At 54.9% G+C, this 25,818-nt stretch overlaps 1 protein-coding gene across 2 annotated transcripts in view; it reads left to right on the forward strand.

Annotated features, from left to right (window-relative positions):
• TSPAN18 (tetraspanin 18) overlaps nt 1–25,818 on the forward strand; it is a 180,301-nt gene that overhangs the window by 109,919 nt on the left and 44,564 nt on the right. Inside the window, exon 3 of one of the 2 annotated variants that reach the window (XM_026512061.4) lies at nt 11,511–11,648. The exons of the other annotated variant lie outside the window; for it this stretch is intronic. The gene's annotated coding sequence lies outside the window, so the exon portion shown is untranslated. The remainder of the gene's footprint in view (nt 1–11,510; nt 11,649–25,818) is intronic. 2 annotated transcript variants of the gene reach the window in all.

The following is a 25,818-nucleotide window of genomic DNA, read 5'->3' on the forward strand; positions in this document are numbered from 1 at the left end:
GTTCTCCTGTCTGGATAGATCCCATGTATCTGTGGCTCCATTTCTCTGTTGTTGGGCACGTGGGCTTTTCCCACCTTCTGGCGGCTGTGAACTTGCGTGACGGGTCCGGTCAGCCCCTGTCTTCACTCTTCGGGGCGTGCACCTAGGGCTGGGACTGCGGGGTCGCAGAGTCATGCCCTGTGGCACTTGTTGAGGCTACGTCGCCTCTTTGAAATTCAGTTTCTCCATCGGCGGAGTGGGCGACGATGGTACTACCCGATGCAGCGTGGGTGGGAAAGGATTTGAGAGTTACATGGCGCACGATGCCCAGGGTAGCGAGGGCTCAAGATACAGGAGGGAGAGGCCGTGTTAAGGAAGACTGATGGCTGTGGGAAGGAAGGCTGAGGGGCCAGGGGTCACCTGTGCCTGGCAGGGCGCAGCTCTTTCCCTGAGCTTGGGCTCTTTGAGGTGTTTGGCCCTTTCCCCACCGAGAATGAGGCAGAGTGAGCCCGTGGCAGGTGCTCCAGGAACCAGATGCCCTTCCCAGCTCCCCTGGCCCCACTGGCCCCCCGTCTCCCTCAGCGAAGCCCCCAGTGACCGCCTATGCGGTGTTCCCCACTTACTGCTTATCCCTCTTTCCCTGCCTCCTTCCCGAGCCTGCCGTGGGGCTGCTCAGGCTTGGCAGGCAGCAGGGGCTCGGGAACCAAATTAACAGGTAAAATTTCCCATTCCCTGCCTGTTACCCGCTGAGCTGCAAAGTCTGAGACATAACGGGACTTGGGGGTGGTGGGTGCGGGATGAGCCAACATTAATGAGAATCACTTGAGAGGGAGAGAGCCCCAGGCTAGGGGTGTGGGAGGGGGCCCGCGTGACAGCAGGGAGGCAGTCCCCAGTGATTCCCACTTCTTTTTTTTTTTTATTTATTTTTTATTTTTTATTTTTTTTTTTAAGATTTTATTTATTTATTCAACAGAGATAGAGACAGCCAGCGAGAGAGGGAACACAAGCAGGGGGAGTGGGAGAGGAAGAAGCAGGCTCATAGCGGAGGAGCCTGATGTGGGGCTCGATCCCATAACGCCGGGATCACGCCCTGAGCCTAAGGCAGACGCTTAACCGCTGTGCCACCCAGGCGCCCCGTGATTCCCACTTCTGCTTTCTTTCAGAACTCCCTCCCCCAGTCTGCGGTCCCCTGAACCACGTGGCCCAGGAGTCACATGAGGTAGCAGAGGGGGACAGCCAGCTCGGCCCAGGGGTGACCCTAACCACTGGACCTTCCCACCCCTTGTCTCTGCGGTGGTGTTCAGGTGCTCTTTGTCGGTGGGAGGCTAGTGCTGGGGCCCAGGGGTCAGGCAGACCTGAGTTCCTATCCAAGTGCAGCCGCGTACCAGTTGCGAGTGACCTTGGGCAAAGTATCATCTGTCCGAGCCCCAACTTCCTCATCTATAAAATGGGAGATAACAAACCCTCCCAGCTGGGTTGTGGCTGGTATTCGATGAGATCAGGAGGGAAAGTGGGTTGCACAGTGCGTCGTAAACTCTTGATGCTGATGGCCATGGGGGTGGGGGAGGTCATGGTCGAAGGAATCGTGTCATGATCACTCCGTGTCTCAGATTTGACTCCCGCTGGGCATTGGGTCTCATGACGGCAGGAGCCGTGTCTGTCTCCTTGAGGCGCTCCCCTGGTCTGGGGGCGGCTCCCTGGAACTACAGCCTGAGTGACCGTGCTTGTGCAAGTGAATTAGTGAGGGGGCTTCCTGGGAGAGGCCTGCGTCAGATGCTGTGTGGACAGCAGCTCCGCGCACGGTAGGCCCTGGCCCCTGTGCAGTGGGTGGGGTCAGGCTTCCTCCTCTCACTGCCTGGCCTGATTGGACACCTTCCCGGGGTGGGGGTCTCTCCCGCTGGCCTGGCCCAGATGAGCTTCTTCCCTCGTACAGGCCCGAGTAGACAACCTGATCCCTGGTAACCCCTGTCCCCAGGGCCGAGAGAGGAAAAGGCCAATGTTCTCAGCTCCCTTCCTCCAGGAATGAGAAACACAGCCAAAGCCTTCAGCCTTGGGGTCAGTCAAGGTCTGGGATTTCCCCAGAGGTATGTGTCTCCGAATGAATGATTTATTCCCATTGTTATTTCACAAGTGATATATGAATACATTCTGCTGGTGAGAAATGACACATTTCAGGGGAGGTTAGAAGCCCTCATAATGCCAGGCTGCTTTCTCTGTGGCTCCAAGGAATGACCACTGTGTGTCTAGAAAACTAAGGTCAACTCCCAAGCCATGTCTGTGTGTGGCTTTGGGGGGGGGGGGAGTGGAAAAGTCCCCCTTCAGGGCTGGGGCTGCCAGGGGCCTGGGAGGGCTCACACCATCCCACCGAGGACCAGGATGAAGTTCAGCCGCTTCCCAGGGTCCCTGCTGACAGGAGGATGGCACAGAGGGCCGAGGAAGCCGCCTGGCTGGGGTTTTCCCAGGATGTGGTTGGAGCTATAATTGTAATACTAATAATAGCTTCCATTTATCGAGGCTTGCTTGGCCCCAGACGCTGCACCGGGCAATCTCCTTGTGTCTTCTCATTTCGCTCTGGGAACGAGAAGTGCCATTGTCCCCACTTTACAGACGAAGAAACTGAGGCTCAGACATGTTCACGTAAGGCGTCGAGGTCACCTAGTGAGTGATGTTGGAAATCAGCCTCGCCCACCGTTGAGGGAGGCAAGGAGCCGGAGTGCGTGCATGTGTGCCCGGGTGTGAGTGAAGAGCCAGATCGCAGTGGGGAGAGAGGACATGGGACGCCCCGGGGAGTGGAAGGAAGGTCCTCTTCCCCATTGCCTTCACCGTGTGCGGCCTGAGTGCCTCCAAGCAGAGGAGTGGCCGCCCCCCGGTCGCCTCCCAGGGAAAACAGCGACATCCTGGCTGTGCCTGCCCCTCCCTCCATCTACCTGGAGCAGGCACGCTTCCTGTTTCCTGTCTGGGCTCGTCGGGCACCCGCTGCCACCCAGAGCTTGCCTGTGGCCTTGCCTTGTGGCTGAGCAGGGAGCTTTATGCAAATGCCAGGCAGGAGAAACAGATGATCCCAAGCTCCCTGGAAACCTTTTCATCAGCTTCCCGGGAGGGAGTTTCAGACCCCCAAGAGCAGGGCTTGAACTTGAGACAAAGGAGGAAAACTTAGGACTTGGTCCCCATGGTCCCCTCCACAAGTTTCTATTGGCTGCCTATTGGCCCAGGCTTCTGTCCCAGCCCCCAGGGCCCACCCGCCCCACCTCCTCTGTCCTTTCCTGCCTGTGCCAAGCAGAGCCTGTTTGCTGTGCCCTGCACCTGTCACGCTAGTTAAGGCCCCTGTGCCGATGCCTCGGCTGTGCCCAGGGTTTGGCGTGCCTTTCCTTCTCCCCGACTCGTGGAACGGAGCCTACCCCCCAGGTGCTCCCCCCCCCCCGCCGTCTTCCCCAGCGCAGCTGCCCATTCATCTAGCACCCAGGTGTGACAGGCAATTGAGGCTCTGGGGAGATAGCAGGGGCGGGGTTCAGAACTTTCCCGGCCCCTGCCCTCTCCCAGAGGTTGGTGAGCTGTGTCGGGCTCACCGCGGAGACAGCGCCAGGCTCCCTCTGCCTTCCCCAGTGCCTGACGCAGTGACTTGTACAGGAGGCATTCAAGGAGTGTTGGCCGAGGGACTGAGAGGATGAATGAATGACCCACGACTCTCACTTTACTGCCTTGCATTGGGATGTTTCTGCAGCGTCTTCTCCACCTGCCGATCTAGTACCCTTTGCCATGTTCTGCTTGGGGCATGGCGTTTCTATATTCCCAGGGTCTCTTATTCTTCTTAATAACAAAAGAGCTCACATTGGTCTGGCTCTTTCCATATGCCAGGCACTGATCAAAGCGTGCATGACATGCTCGCAGCAAGCTCTCAGAAGGAGCAATGAAAGCCCCATGTCATGAGGAAGAACTGAGGTCTCAGAGATGTTAAGGCATGAGCCCAAAGTCACACAGCTTGGTCAGAGGTAGAGGCGGGACTGGGTCACCTGTGGTCTGACTCCAGAGCCCGACATCTTACATTTATTGAGTGATCGAATGCATGGCCCACACTATTGGATATTTTAGTAACTGGAGGAGTCGATGCACACTCAGAAGTAGGTACCCCAGCCCCCCTGTGCTGCCGTGAGCGTGCCATGCCCATGCGCCCACACACGTCTCCTGGTCCTTTCTCCAGTGTGCACCATCCCTGATGGCAGCTAGCGCGATGTCCCTTAGGCTCATCTCTCACACAGCCCGCACACTGGCCCTGCGTCTGAGCGCCCTTGTATAGTCTCTTTGCTTAGCAGGACATTTACTGTGCCCTGAAAGATTGACCATTCTTTTTTTTTTTTTTTTTTAAGATTTTAATTACTTATTTGAGAGAGAGAGTGAGAGAGAGAGAGAGAATGAGCAGGGAGGATGGGTAGAAAGAGAGGGAGAAGCAGACTCCCCTCTAATCAGGAAACCCAAGGCGGGACTCGATCCCAGGACCCCAGGATCATGACCTGAGCTGAAGGCAGATGCTTCACCGACTGAGCCACCCAGGCGCCCAGGAGCGACTATTCTTAAATGTAGTTGGGTGTAGGGAGGATGTTTGTCAAGGAAAGTAGGAGGAAACCAGGATGGTGAGAAGGTGAACAGTGAAGGATAAACCCCAAGTCTGTGGAGACATGCAGGCTTATAAAGTGCTCTGGGACATTCCAGCTTGGTGGACATGGATGCCTCTAAAATCAAGCTAGACACTTATTTACTCTTCATCAGAAACGTAGTTGCTGGTGCTCTGCTAATGCCCTAAGGAATGAGGGAGGAATTGGGGGCATGTGTGATCTTCTGGGGCCTAGAACATCGGAAGGGGGAGGTGGACCTTGCTGCACAGGCAATAGGGAGCTACAGAAGGCTGTTGAGTGGGAGAGTGACCTGGTCTAAGCTCCACTCCTGAAGCCCTGTCTCCCTTCCCAGTGGAGGATGGAATGGGGTGGGGGCAGCAGGGGGACCGGGGAAAGGCTATGGCTGTAGGCCAGAAGAGAAGACAAAGGCTTGGATGAGGGAGGTGAGACCCCTGGAGGTGGCACAGAGTGGGAAGGGGACAATGTGAGATGTTTCTCTGTAGATGGGACTGAGCTGTCGGGGTAGGGGAGGGAGAGAGAGTGGAATCCGCAAACCTGAACATTTGGGAGACCCAGTGATTGGGAGGATTAGTGGAAGGGCCATTTCTGGGTAAATAAGGACAGTCATAGGTATTCCCAAAGCCTTCCTCTGCGCCAGGTGCTATGCTAAGTGCCTTATGCCTGGTATCACATTCAATGCTCAAAAGAAACCCCGAGCTAATTGCTGTTATCCTCTCCATGTTACACGTGGGAAAACTGAGGCACAGTTAACATGACCCGGATCACAGCCGGTAACTGGTTGAGCTAGGATTCAGCCCCAGGCAGTGGCCTACAGAGCCTCCCCGGGTCACCCCTGGCCCAGTGGCGGGCCTGCAGGAGGCTGTCTTGAGTTCTGGAAAGGACGTGCATTTTCAAGGCCCCCGGGGTGCGGGGGACAGAGAGAAGAGGACCAGGATGATTAGGGTTCCCATTAAAACAGAGGTGAGCACCACGGCAGCACCTTGGGGAGAAGCCGGCAGCCTGCCTCCGCTCCCAGTTCTGTGTGGTGGGGAGTTCAGCCCTGGAGATTAATGGGAGGGCAGGGGGAGGCAGAGGAGGGAGGGAAGGAAGGAAGAAAAATTGCTGCCCATTATACCTGTCCTTTGGCAAGGCCGGGTAATTAGCAAACCCTCAGCAATAAAATATTTCGTTTTGGTGTAATTGCAAAGTAATTATGTGGTATGGGTTGTGTATTAATCGTGTTGATTAATAACACTCAGGTAATAATTAAACACCTGCTTCATAATTGCGTGCGGGCCGAAGCTTAACACACACACACACGCACGCACACACATGCACACACGTACACACGCACCCGTGCCCGTGCCACAGGCAAAGCTCCCTGGGTCCTGTTGTGCTCATTCACGTGTGTGTGTGTGTGTGTGTGTGTGTGTGTGTGTGTGTGTGAGAGAGAGAGAGAGAGAGAGAGAGAGAGAGGCAGAGAGCCAGGCTGGGTTAAGAGCCCCCTCCCTTTCCCACCATACAATGAGGTCTTTGTGTCCCAGCCTCCCTGGGCCTGGGGCTATGCCAATCTGCAGCCCCCTCAAGACAGAACCCAAGGCCACCAATGCGTGTGTCTCCTTCCCAAAACCGGGCTGGCACAGAGGCTTAAGGGTTCTGTATATGACAGTATGCCACAGTGTCTTAGCACTCACTTTCACTCTCCACGTTGCACGGACCTTGAGGGTCCTTTCTTGGGCAGGCTACTTTTGTCTCAGCAGTGGGGAGAAAGTTCTTAGGATAGGAGCCACCTGGGCTGAGGCCAGCGTAACACCCAGCCACCCAAAAGGCCTGATCGGATGAGCTGATCCCAGAGGCTGCAGGGACCAGAGGAGGATGCCGACCTGGCTCCCAGGAGCTCTGGTTCTCGCTTGACTCCTACCTCATTTGCTGTGTGCTCTTGGGCAAGTGCCTTTCCCTCTCTGTCTCTTGGGTTCCAGGTCAGTAAAACAAAGAAAACTGAGCTCAGAGGCCTCCAAGGGCCTTTCTAGTTCTTCCGTACTCGGATTCTAATTTGGTTTGTTCTAATTAGGAATCGGAGACGATTTAAATTCAATACATATGATCCTTAGTGAGTAAACAATTGGAAATAATTCCTTCCTTTATGACTTCTCAAAGACTCACTCATGAGCAATGAGAACCCAAGCTAAAATCAATAGCTTTTATTTTTCAGAGAAAGAAATTGCAGATTCCTCGAGCTGCTAGGCATTGCAATTCATTCTTGTATTTTAAAATTTTATGTTTATGTTCATGGACTGCCATTAGGTAATATGGATTCGTCCTGAAGGTTGATTTTTTTCATTAACTTAACTCATTTTACTTATTAGTTCACATTTATAGCTTGGGTTTAATAAGCACACAGCGCAAAAGTCATAAAACAGCCCTCTTCTTTAGCAATATTTTAAAATCAAGACTCTTCTCTGAGTCAGCCCAGGTTTATTTGCTCATAACTAGCTTCTGCTGTGATTCGAGGCCCGGCACCGCCGGCCACAGCCAGTCATTTGACTTTGAGCTCCGGTGTCCTCACAGCGGAAAGGCACCACTAATTAATAAAAGCCATGCATGCTTAAATTTTAGAAAGCAAGCATCCAACCATCACTTACTATGTCCAAAGTGCTTCTCCTATTATCTGGTTCAATCCTACGTCCCTGTGAAGGGGCTTTATGTTTTTCACGTCATAGAGAAGGAAACAGGCTCAGAGAGGTTAAATGACCTGCCTGGGGCCGCACAGTTGGCAGAGCTGGGATGCAAGCCCGACAGGTCTAGATGCACCTTTCCTCCCACCCCTGTCTCCCTTCCCTCTGGCCTGCCAGTTTCAGGAGCACCCCCCCCTCCCCGCCCCTGCCCCACCTCCATGATCCCTTTACCCCCCCACCACTTCTACCAGGCTCTGCCCCTTGAACTTCCATCCTCTCACCATCTGTTTCCAACTGCTTAGGCTCCTTCCTGCTTTTCATCTACCTGAAGCACACCTCTGCTCTAGGACCTTCAATGGCTCCCCATTGCCTCTGAGCAAAGTTCATCTTCCTTGGCCTGGCATTCAAAGACCTTACCCAGGCAACCCCTGCCTTCCCTTCCTTCCTCATTTCCCACTCTGCCCCAACAAGCAGCCTTGGCTCATGGTCCTGAATACCCAGCCCACACTTCGGTACCCTCACGGCTTTGCTCACCCTGGCCCCTTTGCCCACAGCACCCTCCTCTCATCTCCATACATGTAAAGTTGCCCCCTCTTCCAGGAAGCCTTCCCCAGGGCCCACATTGGGAGGGACCTCTCCTTCCTCTGAACTCAGAGCTGTGTGATGAGCCCTCCTTAGTCACCTTGAATTCTGAAGACAAGGGCACTGCTTTCTCTTCCCCACAACCGTGAGCCTCTCTGAAGGCGTAGTCTGTGCCTCACTCATCTTTGGCACCCCTGGGGTCCCAGGTACACAGCAAGGATTCAATGAATGCTCACCAATGAGTCAATCCTCATGCTGCTTGTGGTCTCCAGGAAACAGACCTCCTTGCGTCTTCTCTGTGACATCCGGGGCCAGCCAGCGCAACCTTAGGGAAAGACTCTGCCCACGTTCCATCACCTGTCAACAGCTCTGCCTCCCTCCCTTCCTGCAAGTGTCCTTCCATCTTCCCAGATTTGTCACATTCCTTCTAGGCCAACCATATTCCTCTTCTCTCCCATCAACATGTCCCTGTCCTGGGCCCCATGTACTCAGCTGCCTGCTGCGCGAATAGCCTTACGGTTTCTGGCAAATGAAATCCAGATACTTTGTTGATGGCAAATCCCGGCAAAGGAAACTAGACCCTGGGGGCTGTCGACCACTCTGTATCTGGGCTCAAAATCCTCAGTGTTGCATGTGGGGAAACTGAGGCCCAGGAGAGGGGAACAGGGGACTTACATAAGGGCATTGGCTGCATTCTCAGTCAAGGCTCCCTGGGGACTCTCTATGACTCCCTGGGTTATCTTGGCCACTGGGATTAGAATCACAACCACAGCGGCAGGCACAGCACTTTACAGTTTGCATGCACTTTCCCTTAGGTAGGTGGTCACCTCCACAGCTCAGAGGGCTTTCACTGAGGCTCAGAGAGGCAGGCTGCAAGTCCCGATCGCATGACACATGGCACATGGCTTGTGGCGGGGCCAGGGCTGGAAGCCGGCTTCCCTACCTGCTGGCGGCAGCGCCCTGTGTCTGCGGGCTCCATCTGCACATCCTGTTCCCCCGGCGGGGGCAGGCAGCCTGGGGGACTGCGGAAGAGACTGAGCCAAAGGAGATGCGGGCCAAGGGCAGGATGTGCCCCTCTCCCTGGCGGCCGGGGGATCGGCCTCTGGTCATATGGAAGCCAGGGAAGGTGACACAGGCCAGGCCCAGCTCACAGCTGGAGAGCAGGGCTTCCTGGGCTGCTGCAGGATGGCCTGGGCCTTCTGACTGCCTGCTCCCCAGCCCCGACAGCCTCTCAGCCTCGTCCTACCCATCTGGCATTGCTAGGCCTGGTCTCAGGGCTGGAGCTTCACTTAACAGTGACAGATACACACGGACAACGTACTCACGTTCACACACTGAGCTTCCTCTCCAGGCCGCAGTGTTGCCCACCCTCCAGTGCCACCGTGAGCTCATCTGCAGGTGTTTATGACACACAGGATCCTACATTTCTCTAGTTCACATTCTATTTTAAACCGTCTAGATGGAGGGCGGCGTCCCCCAGCGCTCAAGAGCTTCTGTTCTGAAATCAGCAATGGGTTCAAATCCGATCTGTGCTATTTAACAGCCATGCATCCGCCGAGTTACTTAACTACTCTGAGCCTCACTTTCTCATCAATAAAATGGGAATGATAGCACAGTGAGGATTAAATGAGGAAATGCACATGGGGCACTGACCCCAGGACCTTTGCATCTCAGCTCCCACTCTTCCCTGACAGGCAGCCCTGGCTCAAGGCTCCCCACTTGGGTACCTCCATGCCCTTGCTTACCCTGCCCCATTCCCCCAGCACCCTGTTCTCATCTCCACACACACACACATCTGCCCCCTCCTCCAGGAAGCCTCAGTGTGCCTGCTCGGGTTATCAGTGCCATTGTCATCAGGAAGTTAGGGGAGGAGGGGCCTTACATTGGTATCTCAGCTTGTGAGTTACTAGAGCTGGGCTTTAGACTTGACTGTGAGAGATTGTAGGGACTGCCAGTGGGCCCAGCACCCCCTTTCACAGATGGAAAAACCAAGGCCCCACAAACGAGAGGACGTGCCTGAGTGCTCAAAGCAAGTTAGTGTGGCGTTGGGACTGGATCCCAAGACTCCTGTCTGCCAGTCCTGGGGTAGGGGCTGGGGGGTCCTCTGTGGCTGCCTCCTCCTGAGAGTGAAGACTCCCCCCTGCCAGGGGTCTGTTAATTGAGTGGGTGGTCTGCTTCTTTCAGCATGTTTGAGGGAGCTTGGGTTGGGGTAGAAACGAAAAGGTGGAGGTCCCCCAGATGAGCCTCTTCATCAAGTGTGTATGGGGAAGAGGCCCAGAGAGGCTGAGACACAGCCATCATCCAGATGGGGGCGGAGGCAGGGACCCCAGGCGCGTGGGGAGCCCCCGAGGAAGGCACAGCTACCCGGCATGCTGCTAAAGCAGTCTCTGTTGTCCCCTCTTTCCTGCAGCCATTTATTTATTTCTCTATCTTCCCCTTCTGGAAAAAGCTGAGAATGCCACCCCTCCTGGGGAATTCGCTCCCACACCCCAGTTGGTGACATTAGCGCTCACCAGCTCGCAGCGTGCTAATGACATTTGCATTTTGCTGGCTGTTGGCGTGTGGGCTGGGGGGTGGGGATCCCATGGGCAGGTGGGGCATTCGCAGCCCGCAGGGAGAGGCAGGTATGCTGGGCCGTGGACCCATGCTGGTCCAGGAGAGGCAGAGAAGGGGGAGAAAGGTGCGGGCAGCGGGCATGAATGACTGGTGGAATGGAGAGATTTTTGCCTGAAGACTCGCCCAGGACACAAAGCGGCTCCCGGTGCAGTGCTCCCCTCCCCCTGCAGGCACTCACAGTACCCTCCTCTGCACCACGTCCCTAACATTTAGTGAGCGAAGGCTCTGCTGCGGGCTTCACGGACTTATGAAAGTCATTTTAACTGTCTGCAATCCTCAAAGAGAGGATTTATAGATGAGGAGACTGATGCTCTGAGAGGACCCCTGACTCACCCAGGGTCCACTTCTGGAAAAAAAATGTCCCCAGCACGTGGCCATGATCTACCTGCCTCCAAAGACCATGCTTCTGACCGTGGCGGGCACTGCCTTTCACTCCTTGTCCAGGTTTGGATACAGCCGGGAAACAATTCGTGGCTCTCATCCGTGACCAGCATCCACCTGGTGGCATGCAGCAGACCCCTGCCATGTGCCCGGGCCGCTCCAGGGGGCCCCTCTCTGGATATCAGTTTCCTCATTGGTAAAATGAAGCCATTGGTCTGGCAGCTGGCGCATCCCAAGAATGAATTTTTACACGAAGAAGGATCATTCCTCCAAGGCACTCAAACTCTCACGGAGTTTCCACCCACTCACTCCAACATATACGTTCATGTTTTACATCAAAGCAAACCGTGAAACATTTGTCGAGCTTCCCCGCTCCGTAAAGGGCACTGTGCTAGACACGGTGGGTGTGATGCTTCTGTATTTTTATTCAGGGCGTACACACACAGGCGTATGCGTATCTTTGTGTCTTAGACTTGTTTCCAGGCAAGTTCAGCTGGGACCTCTATCCTGATGCATGACCCCGGGTTCTTGCCATCTTTGCCCCATCACGTGGCCCCCTCAGGCCTGGAGAGTATCTCAAACAGAAAGGAGCCCCCTGGGGCAGCATGAGCTGATGAGATCTCCCCCCCAGCCCCGCAGTTATGGCTGATCTGCTTCTCTGCGACAGGTGGACATCTCCTGGACGGCCCAAGCTTGCAGTGGCCAGGACCTCTGACGCCGTCCTCGGAGCAACTTGAAACCTTTGACTTTGGCGTCTAGAAACAGGCCCGATCCTTTTCCAGACCTCCCAACAGCGGGCATCCAGGTAAGGGAGTTCAGGCTTACTCAGCATGTGATTCTACGGCTGTGTCTGTTGTCCCTGTTGCTAATAGAAACCAGCAGCAGGTCACCCTGTCATCCTTTATCACAGTGTCTTCTTTCATACCCTTCATTAGCAGGAGAGCCTGGTGGTTCAGGCTTGAACGTCCTGCAGACCTGGGTTCAAATCCTGAAACCATCAATTACTAGCTGTGTGACCTTGGGCAATTTCCTCAACCTTTCTGTGTCTCGGCTTCCTTTTCGGTCAAACAAGGAAGCAACAGCACCCAACTTCTGGGTTTGTGGTGAAGATAAAAATAAGGTAATATATGAAAAGGGCTTAGAACAGGACAGACACATAGTAAGCTCGGAATTCAAGAGATGTTAACTGTTACTAATAGCACTCCTGCCCTCATGACAATCCGCGATTTGTTCGTTCTCACGTTGATGGTGTGTCTTCTGCACCAGAAGATGGAGTCTATGAGGGCAGGGGTTCGTCTGCCTCATTCTTAATTGAATCCCAAGATCCCAGCACAGTAAACTGGCTTTGATCCGTTGAATGAATGAGCGTGTGAAGATGATTTGCCTATTTTCTAAAGGACCTTCCGGACAGTCCTTGAAGGCCCTTGCATTAGTCTGGACATGGGTTTGGTTGTGTGTGACAAAAACCCCTAGTAATAGTTCCTTCAACAAGAGAGAGGTTGATTTTTCTCCAAGTAAGATTCTGAGTGAGGAGGATTATTCCATACAAAAGCGTTAGGGTCCCAGCTTTGTCCATCTTGTGGCTTCATCATCGCTGGTCTACGTGATCCACGATGGCCCATGACAGCCTCTCCGTCCTTCTCAGCCAGAAGGAGGAAACCAGAAGAGGAGAGGGCGCCACTTCCTTTAAAAGAGTACACATGTCACTGTATCCACGTCCCATTGGCCAGAATGCAGTCATGTGGCACGCTTAGCTGCAAGGACGCTGGGAATTGTAGTCTTCATTCTGGGTGGCTGTCTGCCCAATTGCAACTCTATTTTGAAGGGAGAAGGGGAAAATGGATCCTGGGGGACCCTCCACCTTGCCAGATATGGTGATCTACCCCTTTATTCACCCTCCCTCCCTGCTTCGTCCCTCTGGCAACCAGTGATCATTTCACTGTCCCCATGCTTTTGCCTTTTCCAGAACGTCATATAATTGGACTCATACAGTAGGTAGTCTTTCGGACGGGCTTCTTTCACTTAGCAACGTGCATTTAAATTTCTCCCATGACTGGGGCACCTGGGTGGCTCAGTCGGTTAAGCGTCTCCCTTTGGCTTAGGTCATGATCACAGGGTCCTGGGTTGGAGGCCTGCATCGGGCTCCCTGCTCAGCGGGGAGTCTGCTTCTCCCTCTCCCTCTGCTCTTCCCCTCTGCTCCTGCTGTCTCTCTCAAATAAATAAAATCTTTAATTAAAAAATTATTTAAAAAATGAAAAAAAAATATCCTCCATGTCTTCTCATGGCTTGATGGCTCATTTCTTTTTATTGCTGGGTAATATTCCATTGGCTGTACCACTGCTTGCTTATCCATTCACTTGCTGAAGGATATCTTGGTTGCTTCCGATTTTAGGTGATTATGACTAAAGCCGCTCTGTGTTCACATGAGGGTTTTTGTGTGGACGTAAGTGTGAGCCAGTTGGGTCACCACCTAGGAGCATGATTGCTAGATCATATGGGTAAGAATATACTTGGCTTTTTAAGAAACCCCGCCAAGCTGCCTTCCAAAGCGGCTGCCCCATTTTGCGTTCCCACCAGCAATGAATGGGAGTTCCTGTTGCTTCACATTCTCATCAGCAGTTGCTGCTGTCAGTTTTGTGCATTTTAGTCTTTCTGTTAGGTGTGTAGTGACATGATCCCCATTTTAGAGTTGGGGATTATAAAACTTGGAGGGGCAGCTTGCCCAAGGTGGTAAGGCAGGTAAGAGATTCTGGAACTTTCCCCAGCCTGTTTGACATGTGAGCCCAGTACTCTCCCGCCACCCCCCTGCAGCCTCCACCCATGGCCGTCTCCCTGAGACTGTAGACCAAAGCCCTGGGGTGACTCTTCCTGCCCCAAGGTCAGGAGTGGCTGCTTTCCAGAGTTCTCATTCATTGTTTAGTGTCTGTCTCCCCTACTCGAGCCCAAGGTCAATGAGGGAGAACAATGAGGGCCAGGGACAAAGTGAGTGGACCCGAGCCAAAGTTAGAGCAGCCAAAACACACCCCTCGGAGGGTGCCAGACGGCCAGGAAGGCTGGGATGCAGGCGAGTCCAGCCAGGCTGCTGGCCCCTGGCCAGTCCTTGAGTCTGAGGGCCCCAGGCTCAACTGGGGAAGGCTGGAGCTGCTGCCCAGCTCATCAAAAGCCAGCGACAGGCCAGAAATGATGGCTGGCTGCAGGGGAGACCAGGGACAAAGGCCGGACTGAGGTCAGATGCCACGACAGTTGGGAGCCAATCCTCAACTCCAACCTGACTAAGCAGGACAAGCAATTTATTGGTTTCCAATATATTGACCATTTGGGGCCTGTTTATTGGTGTTCAAGGCAGAGCTGAATCCAAGGCTGAAATGGTGCCCATGTCTGTGCCCTCTGCTTCCCTCCTTGGGGGTTTCTGTCCTGGGTAATGCATACCCCATGGGGTGGGGGGACAGTGACCAACAGCTCCAGACCCATGTCCCGCTCATTTCCAAGCCTGTGAAAGGAGAGCTGCTTTTTCCCAGGAGCTCCAACAAAAGTTCCAGAGTTGAAGCTTATTGGCTGATCTCTGATCACGTGACCATTTCTGACCAATTACTGAAAGGAGGAGGAGCGAATGTGCTGACTGGCTGGACTGGGTCAGTTTTGGACGGCGGTGGGGCCGTATGTGCTGTGGGTGGAGGGGACAATTGGCCTGAAATTGGGAGAGGGAGGGAACCCCAAAGGGAAAACCTGGGTGCTAGTTTCCGAAGGAGGAAGGAATGCTAGGCAGAGGAAACAACAGAGGACTCTGTTGGTGCCATGGCAGGGGGTGGGGGACGTGGAGCAAACGGGAATGCTGATTTGTCCCCAGTGGGTCCTTCCTGTAGTTTACAGCACTGGGGTGGCCTTTCCCTGACAGGCGTGCCTCGGGGTCTATGGATCTAGTATCTGAAAGCCTGATTTATGCACACACACGCACACACTCCATGCGCTCACACACGTACTCACACACTCACACAATGTACTGCAGGTGATGCTTCAGTTTCCAAAAGGACTGTCCCCGAAAGTCCTTCCCACACGGAGTCCCCGTGCTCCCTAGCTACCCCGCCCCCAATATTTCAGCCACCCCATAGCTGGCTGCCGTGGGTTCCCCTCCGCTTGCTGGAAGGACCTTTTCCTTTCTCCTCCCACTTCCTCATGGCTAAGGAAAGTTTCTTGAGCGGCTTTTAGCAGGTATTTGCCCCAGACCGGCTCCCAGAAGACCCCGGCCTAGGAGGGCCTCCTTCCCAGAAGAGCACCCGCAGCCCTCCCCGCAGCTGCGGCCGCTCCAGGGAGTCTCAGAGGGAAGGGGGAGGGGAAGGAGGCAGTGTCTGACTGAGCAGGACCCCCATCTCTGGAGCCCAGGGGCCTCTGTGGGGTTTCCGGGTACGTGAGAGCAGAGCAGCCTCTCGGCAGTAGCCGACATCCGCCGTGGCAGCTCTGTTACGCATTTAGCGTGCGGTGTATGATTTCATTTGAAAAAAGATTGTTCTGCAAGAAAAAGATCGAAAACCACAGCATATGATGCTGCGTCCCGGGCAGCTGTGGCCAAGTGCTTTTTATGTTCTGTCCTTTGCTTGATTTCGGTCAACCACAAACCTCCGCCCCCTTCCCCAGTCTCTCTCTCTCAGTGTCTCTGGCCTGTGGATCTGCAGCTCTGACTCACCGCACGGACCAGCTCAGCGGTCAGCACCGCCCTGCCTTATATGGTGTGCTCGGTGCTGCGGGGTCAACGCGGGTCCGTTCACTTCTGCAGCCCATGCCTAGTGCGTGCTTACCACGCGCCCGACGCTGGTTCGGTGCCGGGGAGCGAGTGAGCAAGGCGGGAAGGTCCCTGCCCTCTCCCCTGGGAGATCCCCTGAGGGCAGGACACTTCCTCTGGGTGTCTCGCCTCCACCCCTTGTCCAGTGTCTCGTTCACTGCCGAGCCCCGGTTGAACTTGGTCAATGTCTGTGGGGTGATTTTTTTCCACACGATTTTTCAAAGCTCCCTCTTAGGACTGAGGCTACAGAGATACTGGAAGGGCTTGGTCCTCACTCTGAAAGTCCTGGAGAGGAAACGGAGGCCAGGGTTAGAGACCCAGTCTGGGGGTGTGCACAAGTAAACGGGAAGAATTGGCCAGCCTTCACTCCCGCCTACCTCGCTCATGCGAGATGCCTCAGAGATCAGCTTCCTAAGGGGCTCCTGGCCTGTCATAGGGAGACAGACATGAAAGCAAATCCCTGACATACAAGGTAGAGAGCAAGAGGGTTCGGAGCAAGATGATAAAGGAAGGCTTGGGGGTTCCAGGGCCAGATGGAGAGCTCACTTCTGGGTGGTGACAGTGATAGGAAGTCAAGGAATGTGGTGCATTCCAACGGGGCTTTGAAAACTGGGATGGGACAGGGGACCTGGCAAGGGTGTTGGGAAGGGCATCCCAGGAGGAAGAAACAGCGAGAGCAAAAGCCTGGAGGTGGGACCCTGGGGCTTGGAAGACTGTGCCAGGCAGGAAATGAGATGAGTGCAGACAGCTTCTTCCCTGCTGGCCTCCAGGCTTGGCTGTGCAGGCTGCCCTTCTCAAGTCGGCCTTAAACCACAGCCCGGGTTTGGAGTCAAGTGGCTCTTCCATTTTCCTTCTATACCCTCAAGCCTCAGGAAAGAGAGCCGGGGAGGGGTCCTTCAGAAGAGGGGGTGCTGCGCAGGGACTGAGAAGAATGAATCCCCCCATCTCTGAGATTCTTTACAGAACAGAGAAAAGCTGGTCCCAGGCAGCTTCGCAAGTCACAACAGAGCCGGGGCTGGAAGTCAGAAGACTTGGTCTCCGGTCACAGCCCTGCTACTGATGTCCTCAGCCTCCCTGTCCCGTGCTTTGTCGGTTTTAAACTAGGTGGGAGGCCCCTCCCAGCTTCAGGGTTTTCTTCCAAGTCAGACCTGGGTGCACATCCTAGCTCTGCTAATAGTATGGCCTGGAGCCTCTGAGCCTTGGTGTTCTCATCTATTAACTGGGGACAATGAAACTATACATCTCATAGGCCTAATGTGGAGGTTTCATGAGATGACAGAGAGAAAGGGCTTATCAGCGTGCTCGCCGGAGGGTCAGTACTAGCGCTCATGCTACTGGTGTTCTTATTTATACTTTCAGTTTTATGACTCTGTGGGAGGAATCCTCAGTAGAGCCTTCAGTGTTTAGGAGCCTAGAGGGCAGCTTAAGTCCATGTCCCCCAAATATGGTGATTGGGCCAAGTCACTCCCCTCCCATGTCCAAACCTGGGTAGAGCTGCCTTCCTCAACATCGCATTCATTCACTCGATCATCAAACATTAGCTGAACACCTGCTGTGAGCCCAGGCCTCCGAAAGTTGAACAGGACAGCCAGGCTCCCTGCTCTCAGCACCCCACCTGCACTTCGGGGCTGCCTCTGCCTTCCAGCTGTTCCCACTGACACCATTGCCGCAGGACTCACGCCAAGCATGAGTGTGCTCGGGTCTGCAGGCTGGAGCCCTGGGAGAAATCCCACCCCTGTCTCCCAGGCTCCTGGAGCTTTCATAACCTGTCCCTTTCCATCTCGGGGCTCGAGCCCAGGTGAAATGCCAAAGAACCCACCACAGTTGACTCAGCACCGCACCTGGGCCAGGGAGATGGCTCGGCTTGCCAAGCCCTGCTTCAGTGTTCTGCAAACTAAGTACTTTGGAGAGGAAGGGCTTGCTGCTGGGCGTGGATCGCAGGGCTGTGTTTCATTTGCACCCCCATTAATGCCTGTTTGGATCCTGAATTGCAAGAGGTTTTGGAAATTTCCAGAGGACACGATGCCGGCAAATAGGAAGGCACCAAGGGGCCCAGTCTGCGCTGTGCTCTCCTGGTCCTCTCCTGGTCCTCTCCTGGTGGCTGTGGGCCGTGCGCCCTCTCCTGCTGCCAGCATCCAGCACGGAACCAGGCACCCGGGTCCTCCAGTTAGCGGCTGGTGAATAGACAGACAGATGGACAGATGACAGTGGACTCCGTGCAATACATGCTTCCCCAGTCTCAATCCAAGTTTGCAAGGTGGTTGGACACAGCAGGCTCTGGCTTTGTTTGCCTGTAACAATTAGAGTTGGGCTCCCGGGCAACATGGTTTTCAAGTCGCGGAGCGGACTCAGAACAAATGTTTGTGAGCTTGTCCGTTTCTTAGCGGCGGTGCAGGATCTAAGGTGAGAGCTTGCAGCCGTCAGACGCAGCAGAGTTCAGAGCCCAGCTCCAAGGCGGGGTGAACTTGCGCCTGGTACTTAGTCTCAAATTCTATTTTCTCATCTGGAAAATGATAGCATCCAACACATAGGGCCATGATGAGCTTAGATTAAATAATGGGTGTAAAAACACAGAACAGAGCTCTGGGCATGTGGCGAACGCACCAGAAAGATTATGATGATGTATTTAATGACCCCTTATGCGATTTGTTGCATAAACTTCTCTCTTCCAAACAGATTTTTGCAGAACTGCCCTGTGTTTTTAAGACAAAAATTATATTTAAAAGTTATTGTTACAGGAGTAATACATGGTCCTTAAAAATTCAAATGATCCAAAAGGGTTTAAATTAAAAAGCAAATCCCAAGTCCCCCCCACCCCCCTGCCACTACCAGGTGGCTCCTTCCCTTTCCTAGCCACATTCTCTTTGAATGTGCAGCCTCCAAGTCTAGAACTTTCCTCCCTTTTTTTCTGCCCAAGAGCAGGGGACAGGTGTGCAGTCAGATGGGGTTGGTGACCAGGTGGCTGTTGTGTTGAATTGCCATCCAGGCCAGGCTTCCAGGCCTCAGTGTCCCATTGCAGCGGGGGGGGGGGGGGGGGCAGAGGGACCAGCCCGTGTCCTCGGGTCAGCCTGGCCTCCCTGCTATAGTTCGCTCTGAGTCTTGAGGCTCTCCAGTGTTCTGTGTCCTAGAGTCTGGGCAGGGGGCCCAGGGCACGCCACATTCAGGCCAGGCTTGGAGGGACAGATTTGCAGACACCGTGTCTGGCCACGTGCCCAGGCTCCCTCTTCTGCCATGGAGCCCCGGGCTCAGTCCCTTCCGAGCTTCCATGTTCCTGGCAGGACATTTGCTCATTCCTGTCCACCTGCCGAGAGTCTGCCCTTCCACGTCTGCGCCCTCTGCTGCCCCACAGCTTCCCCTTTCAGGCAGCGCCCCGAGCCTCGCCTGGGCTGGCGTATCATCGGGGCTAAGTGGACTTGGAGCAGGTTTGAATTTTACCATCACTGGTGTGCAAGATATGCCGTCTGCCTTTACTTCTTCAGACCTGACCATCTGCCACGGAGCCCCTTCTGCCCGTTTGAAGGACGTTCCCTCCCAGGCATGTTGGGAAGCGAGGATTCTTGCCCCCTATGATCCTGTAGGAGTCTTGGTGGCCTCTGTGTGGCCCAGAACATTAATGGGCTAAGCCTTGGGGTCCAGTGAGGGCGAGTGGGAAGTGGCCATTTCCATGCCACCCCGGGCCCAGTAGGGTGTTTTTGGTTGCAGCTCAAAGCCATGAGTTTGGGTGCATAGACGCCCAGGCTCTCCCAGGCATCTCAGGGTGGCCCCCTGGAAGTCCCGTCACCGCCTGTGAAGGCTGGTCCAGGATCGAGGCCCTTGAGCCTGTAGCTCTTGGACCCGCCCCCACTCTACTTCTTGCTGATGTCCAGAGATGTTCAACAACTCTCTCCCTGGGCGTGCTGCCTCTGCCTGGGCTCTCTCTCCACCTCTGCGGGCTCCAGCCTATGCCCTCCGAGAAGGTTCCAGGGCCCAGAAGGTGGCCTATCTTCCTGGGCCCAGCAACCTCTGTGCCTGGCCTTGGCAGCCAGCAGCCCCCAAGACATGGGAGCCAAAGACTTGGCCACCGTCTTGGGAAGAGGGAGAGAGAGCTCCCGCAGTAGAGTGAACAAATCAGGACAACTTGTCTCAGTAGGTTCTCCTGCCCCCACACTGGCTGTAACAGATCAGTCAGTACCTCTCATTCCTTTGTGTCCTCAGCACCCACCATAAACCAGATTCGTTCCAAGACTAGAGGTGAAAGAAAAATCAGACAACATTGATCTCAAAGGAACTCGGGGTTTAAACAGCAGTTCTCAAATGGGGTCCTCAGACCAGAAGCATCAGCATTGCCTGGGAACTTGTTAGAAATGCAGATCTGCCGACTCCCACCCCAGACCTCATGAATCGGAGATTTGCGGGTGAGATCCAGCAATCTGGACTTCGACAGGTTCCCCAGGGGATTCTGATGCAAACTCGAGTTTGAGACTCACTGACCTCCACAGGCAGGTGGCAGGCGGTCTAATGCACTGGAGCAGTGGTGCGTGAAAGGGGTGATGGGGCTTATGCTGGGGAAGAGGAGGTGCTGGGAGGGGCTTGGATTATGAATGACTGACTTAGAGGTAGACAAAGAAATCTGTGTGTGACTTGGTGGAGGGAAGTGGATTCCTGGCAGCGGGATCAGCACATGCAAAGTCCCTGGGGCATGCTAGAGAAGAGGCCTTCAGGACCTACAAGTGGGTCGTGCTGGGCTAGAGCGGAGGAGGGTGTGGGGGAGGGGAGGGCTAGTCAATGGGCCTCTTGTGCTCTGAGTGGGGTTTCCCCAGCAGTGCTGGAGAGCCAGGTAAAGGGTTATGCAGGGGGGAGGGAAGATCTGTACCCTGGGAAGATGGGTGGTTGAGATAAAGGGTCTCTCTAGACCACAGCAGGTGTTGGGGTGTCTTCTGGAAGGCAGGGCTGTGCCTGTGGTGGATGGGGAGCCGGAGGCAGGGTGGGGCTGGGATACCCTGGGTCTTGGAGGAGCCCTGCCCTGTTGCCAGAACATTCCCACTGGGGAGCCACGCCTACTGCGTGTCGAAGCCCAGGTGGCGTTCTTCTGTCCAGCTCTTAGTACCTCCAGAACACTGTGTAACTGTTTTGCACTGTAATTAGTCTGGGCTTTCGTGCCTTCCACCCCCAAGAGTCTCCATTTACCGTCTCTGAGGGAGAGGAGACTACAAAGGGTCTGCATGGCTAGGTTCCAGACCTGGAGAGGCGGCGCCAAGAAATGCAAGAGGGAGCCCAGACCCCCTCTGACGGTGGAGCTGGGTAGAGGCTGGGACCCAGGCCACTGTTGGGCTGGGTCAGGAGGTCCCTGGCCTCCCTGCACCTCAGTACTGGCCTGCCAGCCCCATGGAGTGGCAGGGGAAGTCCCCAGCCCACCTCCTCGGAGGCCCAGCCTCCTTCAGAGGCCCCAGCCTCCCTCAATGCCTTCCTAGGGCCAGGCAGGCACTTGAAAGGGAACGGGGCCTCTCCCAGGCCTGGGGCTCTTGTTTGGGAAGGGGCCTCTGATGAGCTCATCCTGTGGTGAGTCGGGGCTGAGAGGAGGGAACTTGCAAACTGCAGCCAGGCTCCTGAGTCCTCGGGGAGGCCAGAGCTAGGGAGAGAGAAGGCCCCTACCCCGGAGGGTGGGGCAGGTATGCAACCGGCCTCCGGCTGGAGGGCCGGACATGGCCCCCTGTGACTGGCTCAGCAGCTGCTTTGGGCTGGCAGCCCCTGCTTCCCAGGCACCCACTTCTGGGGTAGTTCAGGCTCAAATGCCTTCGCTCAGAGCCCTGCAGTGCCTGCCCCCGCCTGGCCTGTGTGTATTCAAGCATCACATTAGCCCAAACCAGCAATCAGTGCAGATTTGCGGTGAGCGCTCAGAGGAGCTGCGGTTCTAGGGAAGGAGGTGCCAGCCAGGCCTCCGGCTTCAGGATGGCTCAGGCCTTTCGGCTTGATTCTGAGGACAGATTTAACCCTCGAGGAAAATGAACAGCAAGGCTTTGTGGCCTCACGGACTAACTGAACAGGAAGGGGTTTCAAGATCAGCTGTTTTGACTCCTTGAGAGGTGTTCATTGATCTTCTGCTTACATACTACTGGCAATGGAGAGCTCACTACCAGTCAAGACAGCAAGGTTCAGATTGCTTGTAAAGTTATTTTCCTGCTTTGCACAGAGGCAGCCGCGAGCAAGTCAGCTCTCTCCTTGGTGTGTAGACTCTGAGCACAGGTCTTCTCGGCTCATCTACAAACGCTGGGGTGTCACATGCCCAGGATAAATGTCAGCCCTTCCCTGGCAGGGAGCCGTGCTCAGCACATGACTGGCGCCCCCCCCTTGCCTCCCTCAGGTGGACCCACCAGTGCCTTAGAGACGAGGCCAGGCTGAGCCTCGGGCTTTCATCCTAACTCAGAAACCCCAGACTCTAAGATGCCCTGAGCCATCCTCCAGCACTGATCTCTGGAAGCTTCTGAGAGGCCTGTCTCCAGTAGCCTCCTTCCTTGTGCTGCCCCCTTCCCAGGCTCCCCAACCTTTTGCAGAATCTGTCTGCTCACATCCCTGGGGCTTCACTTCAGGGTGGTCTTGAGGTAAGCCGGTGGGTCTGTTATCATTTCTCTTACAGGGTAAGAAATAAGAATAACCTGTGAGCCCGCAGGTGGAGAAAGAGCCTTGAGACTGGCCGTGACCTCTGGCCTCCGCCTGCCCCTGCCCCTGCCCCGCTTCCCCCAGGGTGTGGACATCACCCCCAACCACGCGTCAGCCCCTCTCAACTTTGTTGTTGGCGTTGCTGTTTGGGTTTTTTTAAATAGTTTTACAGACGTATAATTTACATACTATGAAATTTGCTCATTTTCAAGGTGCGATCCAGTGGTTTGTCGTAAATTTGAGAAGTTGCGTAACCATCACGATAATGCGATTTGGGGATATTTCCATCACCCCCGAAAGAAACCTGGTAGCCACTTGCCATCAGTTTCTGGTCCCCGCCCCCAGCCCCAGGCAATCCCCCCCCCCCCCCCCCCCCCCCCCGTCTCCTCTCTGCCTCTGTAGATCTTGCTGTTTCTGGACATTTTGTGGTAATGGCAGCATATACCACGTGTGGACGCCTGTTTTTTACATCCTGGTAGAGGTGCGAGGAGGCAGTGCCCACTCACTGATACGCCCACCTTCCCAAGGCCACGTCCTGAGTGTGTTTTCTTTGAGTTGGGAGAGCTCACAGAGACACTGAGTGCGATCTTTATTTTAGTGCAAGAAGGAAATCATCTGTACGCAACCCTACGCTAGGACCGTCTGACATCTGCTTGAATACCCCCAGTGTCAGCCAGCTCACTACCCCTGGGACTGAAGGAAACTTGTGCCTCCTGGTCGCATGGTAAGCGCCAGGCTTGCTGACGTCATTTGATCTTTGGTTCCATCCTCTGAGATGGAATCATTTGACAGCTGACAAAACTGTAGCTCAGAGGGGTTGAGGCATTTACCCAAAGTCACACAGGTAGGAAGTGGGGGAAGCCAGGATTTAAATCCCAGATCTCTCTGATTTCAAATCCAGCTTTTAACAGCTATATGACATTTGCAGTCCTCCCAGGAGATGGAGAACACTCGTCTTTGTATCAGGGCGAATGCTCTCTTCTTGTAACTTGTACCCATTGTTTCTAGTTTTGCCAACAAGACCCGCAAAGACCCCCAACCTAGACGTTGGTCCTATGGGTTTATGGCTGGCCCCGCCAGCGCTTTTCGGAGGACAGCCAAGTGGGGAGCATGAGAGAGAGAGGTTGGGCAGGGGCTGGGCTGACCCAGGCTGGCTCCTGGGACCCCTTGAGGATCCCCAACCCTCAACAGCATAGAGTCTGCTGGGACTGCTCCCTATCTAGTGACCCTCTGTTAGAGAAACTGGGGGCCCAGGAAAGGTCAGGGCCTCTGGTCTGAACGAGTTCTGCCCACACTTCAAAGGAAAAGGCAGGAGGGAAACAGACGTGGCATAAACTGCAAGAGAAGGATGGGTCTGGCAGCCCACTGACCCATTTTGCTTTTCTAGCCAAGTGGGACTCGGCATGAAACGGGAGGCCAGGCTTCATGTCCCCGACCCCCGCTGTAGCTAGACCTGCCCTGGGGCTGGGGTGGCAGGCCCGTGCAGAAGGGGAATGTGTCCCAGCCCCCACGGGTGCCCCCCAACCCAGCGTGGGCTTGGGAACCTGGACAGCCCAGCCCACAGCCAGCCTCTCTGATGCCACTGCAAAATACCAGACCACTTCTCGGGCTTTCCCAGAGATCTGGTGTCCCCCAGCAGAGCTGCAAGCCTACAATTAGGAAAGCAGCGAAGGGCTTAACTTTCTCTGGGCTGTGGGCTTTTCGGTGGGAAAGATAAGCCTGGTCTGGCTTAAGCTGGAGGGTAAGATACTATTTACTCCCAAAGAATACTCTCTGCCATGGGTGGGAACAGCCAGGGGCTCTGCCACCCCTTGCCGGGTCCCCAGGAAGCCTTGCCTGCCTGTCGACGCTCAGCCCGCTGGTTCACCGCAGTGCTTGCTCTCATTAGGAACGAAAATGAGAAAAGCTATCGTGTTTGATGCATTATTATCGGTGGAGTGCTTAGCTTGTGTAATGATCCCCTCCAATCCATGTAAGCTGGGAGTTGGGCTGGTAACCCCCACAGAGGTCCAGACTTAAGCCCCAGCTCCATCACTTCAATCTCTTGGCCTTGGGGAAGTGGCGCCATTCTACCTGAGAAATGGGAGCACCAATGGGTGCCTGAAAGTGGAACGTGAAGATGAGTCATGGCCTATACAAAACACCTACTCAGTGGCCCGGCTCCTCGTGGATAGGCTGTCGTATGAACCATTAGTATTGCTGGGAATAAGGCTCAGGTACGTGGAACCACAGCTATTCAGGGGCAAAGTGAGATTCAGACCCAGGGCCACGTGGCTGTGGATGCCAGGCCTCGGGTGGAGCAGCCAGGGAGCGGCCAGGGTGGGAGCCGGGTGGGCAGGGATGCTGGGTCCGGCCCTCGCAGGGGTGGCAGACACAGCCTTGGGCTCCAGAGAGGGAGGAAGGGCCCTGAGTGCTTCCTGTCCCCGCTCCCCTTTATGGAACAACAACCAGGCCATTCTCTGTTCTTCATCCCATGCCTCACTGATTTGTGCCCCTGGAGGCAGACAGAAGAGCACCCTGGCTCATTCCTGAGGAGAACAAAGATGGAGGTCAAAGCTGTATCCGACGGGGCAGGCGCTGGCTCCAGGGAAGGAAGGGGGTGTTGAGAATCAAGGGGGGTATTTCCAGCTTCCCCCCCAACTCCTGGATGCTGTAAACAAAAAGCCCTTCTGGATTCTCGTGTAGCCTTCACTACCCGTGACCTAGCTGTGAGGACTGGCGAGGCCCCTGGCCCTCTCTGGGCCTCGTGTTCTCATCTCCAAAATGCAGAACTAAACAGAAGGAAACAGTGCCTAGGCTGGAGAAATCGGGGAGGGCTTCAGGGCTGAGGAGATGTCAAGCTGGGCATTGAAGGGCTAGAAGAAGTTCTCTAGGGGGACAACAGTAGAAAAGGTGAGAGAACCAGAGAGAGACCCGGCTTCAGAGTGGGGGGTTTGAATGGCCTGTTCACAATGATTTGTGAATGAATAATCACGAATCATACATGTTCCTTATGAGAAAAAAAGAAATAGAAGTCACCTGAGAATCAAGAATAAAAGAAACCTCACCAAAAGTCAGTTCATATTCGATACTATTCCAGCCCTTTTTAATACGATTAAGCAAATAGCCTTTAAGCTCCCTCCTAGTCAGAGAATCTCTGATTCTGGGCAGACAGGGAAGAACAAAGAGCTGTCTTCTGGAAGCAGAGCCAGGCCCGGAGCGCTAGACAGACGGACAGCGCTTCCTGGGGGTGGGGGCTGGAAGATCAGGCCAGCGGGGACAGAGGCGCACGCAGGCAGACACAGGGGACAGCGGGACAGCGCTGGCGCCTGCCTCCCCGCAGGTCCTGACAGAGCTTGCAGCAGGACCTAGGGGGCCGAGGAGGGGAGGCCGAGGGGGAGGGCCTTTGTGTGCATGAATGAGGCCTTGTGGGCAGGGCCCCTGCCCCGCGGTTTCTGGAAAGGCCCTGCGCCTGTCAGCTGCTGGCAGGAGTGGCCATCGCACCACCAAGCAGCTGAGGGGTCCCCGTAATGGCTTCACTGTGGTTTCCTAAGACGTCTGGCTGTGGGGTACAGCAGGCTGC

The sequence above is a fragment of the Ursus arctos genome, unplaced genomic scaffold (assembly GCF_023065955.2).
Source record: "Ursus arctos isolate Adak ecotype North America unplaced genomic scaffold, UrsArc2.0 scaffold_23, whole genome shotgun sequence".
NCBI classification, from domain to species: Eukaryota; Metazoa; Chordata; class Mammalia; order Carnivora; family Ursidae; genus Ursus; species Ursus arctos.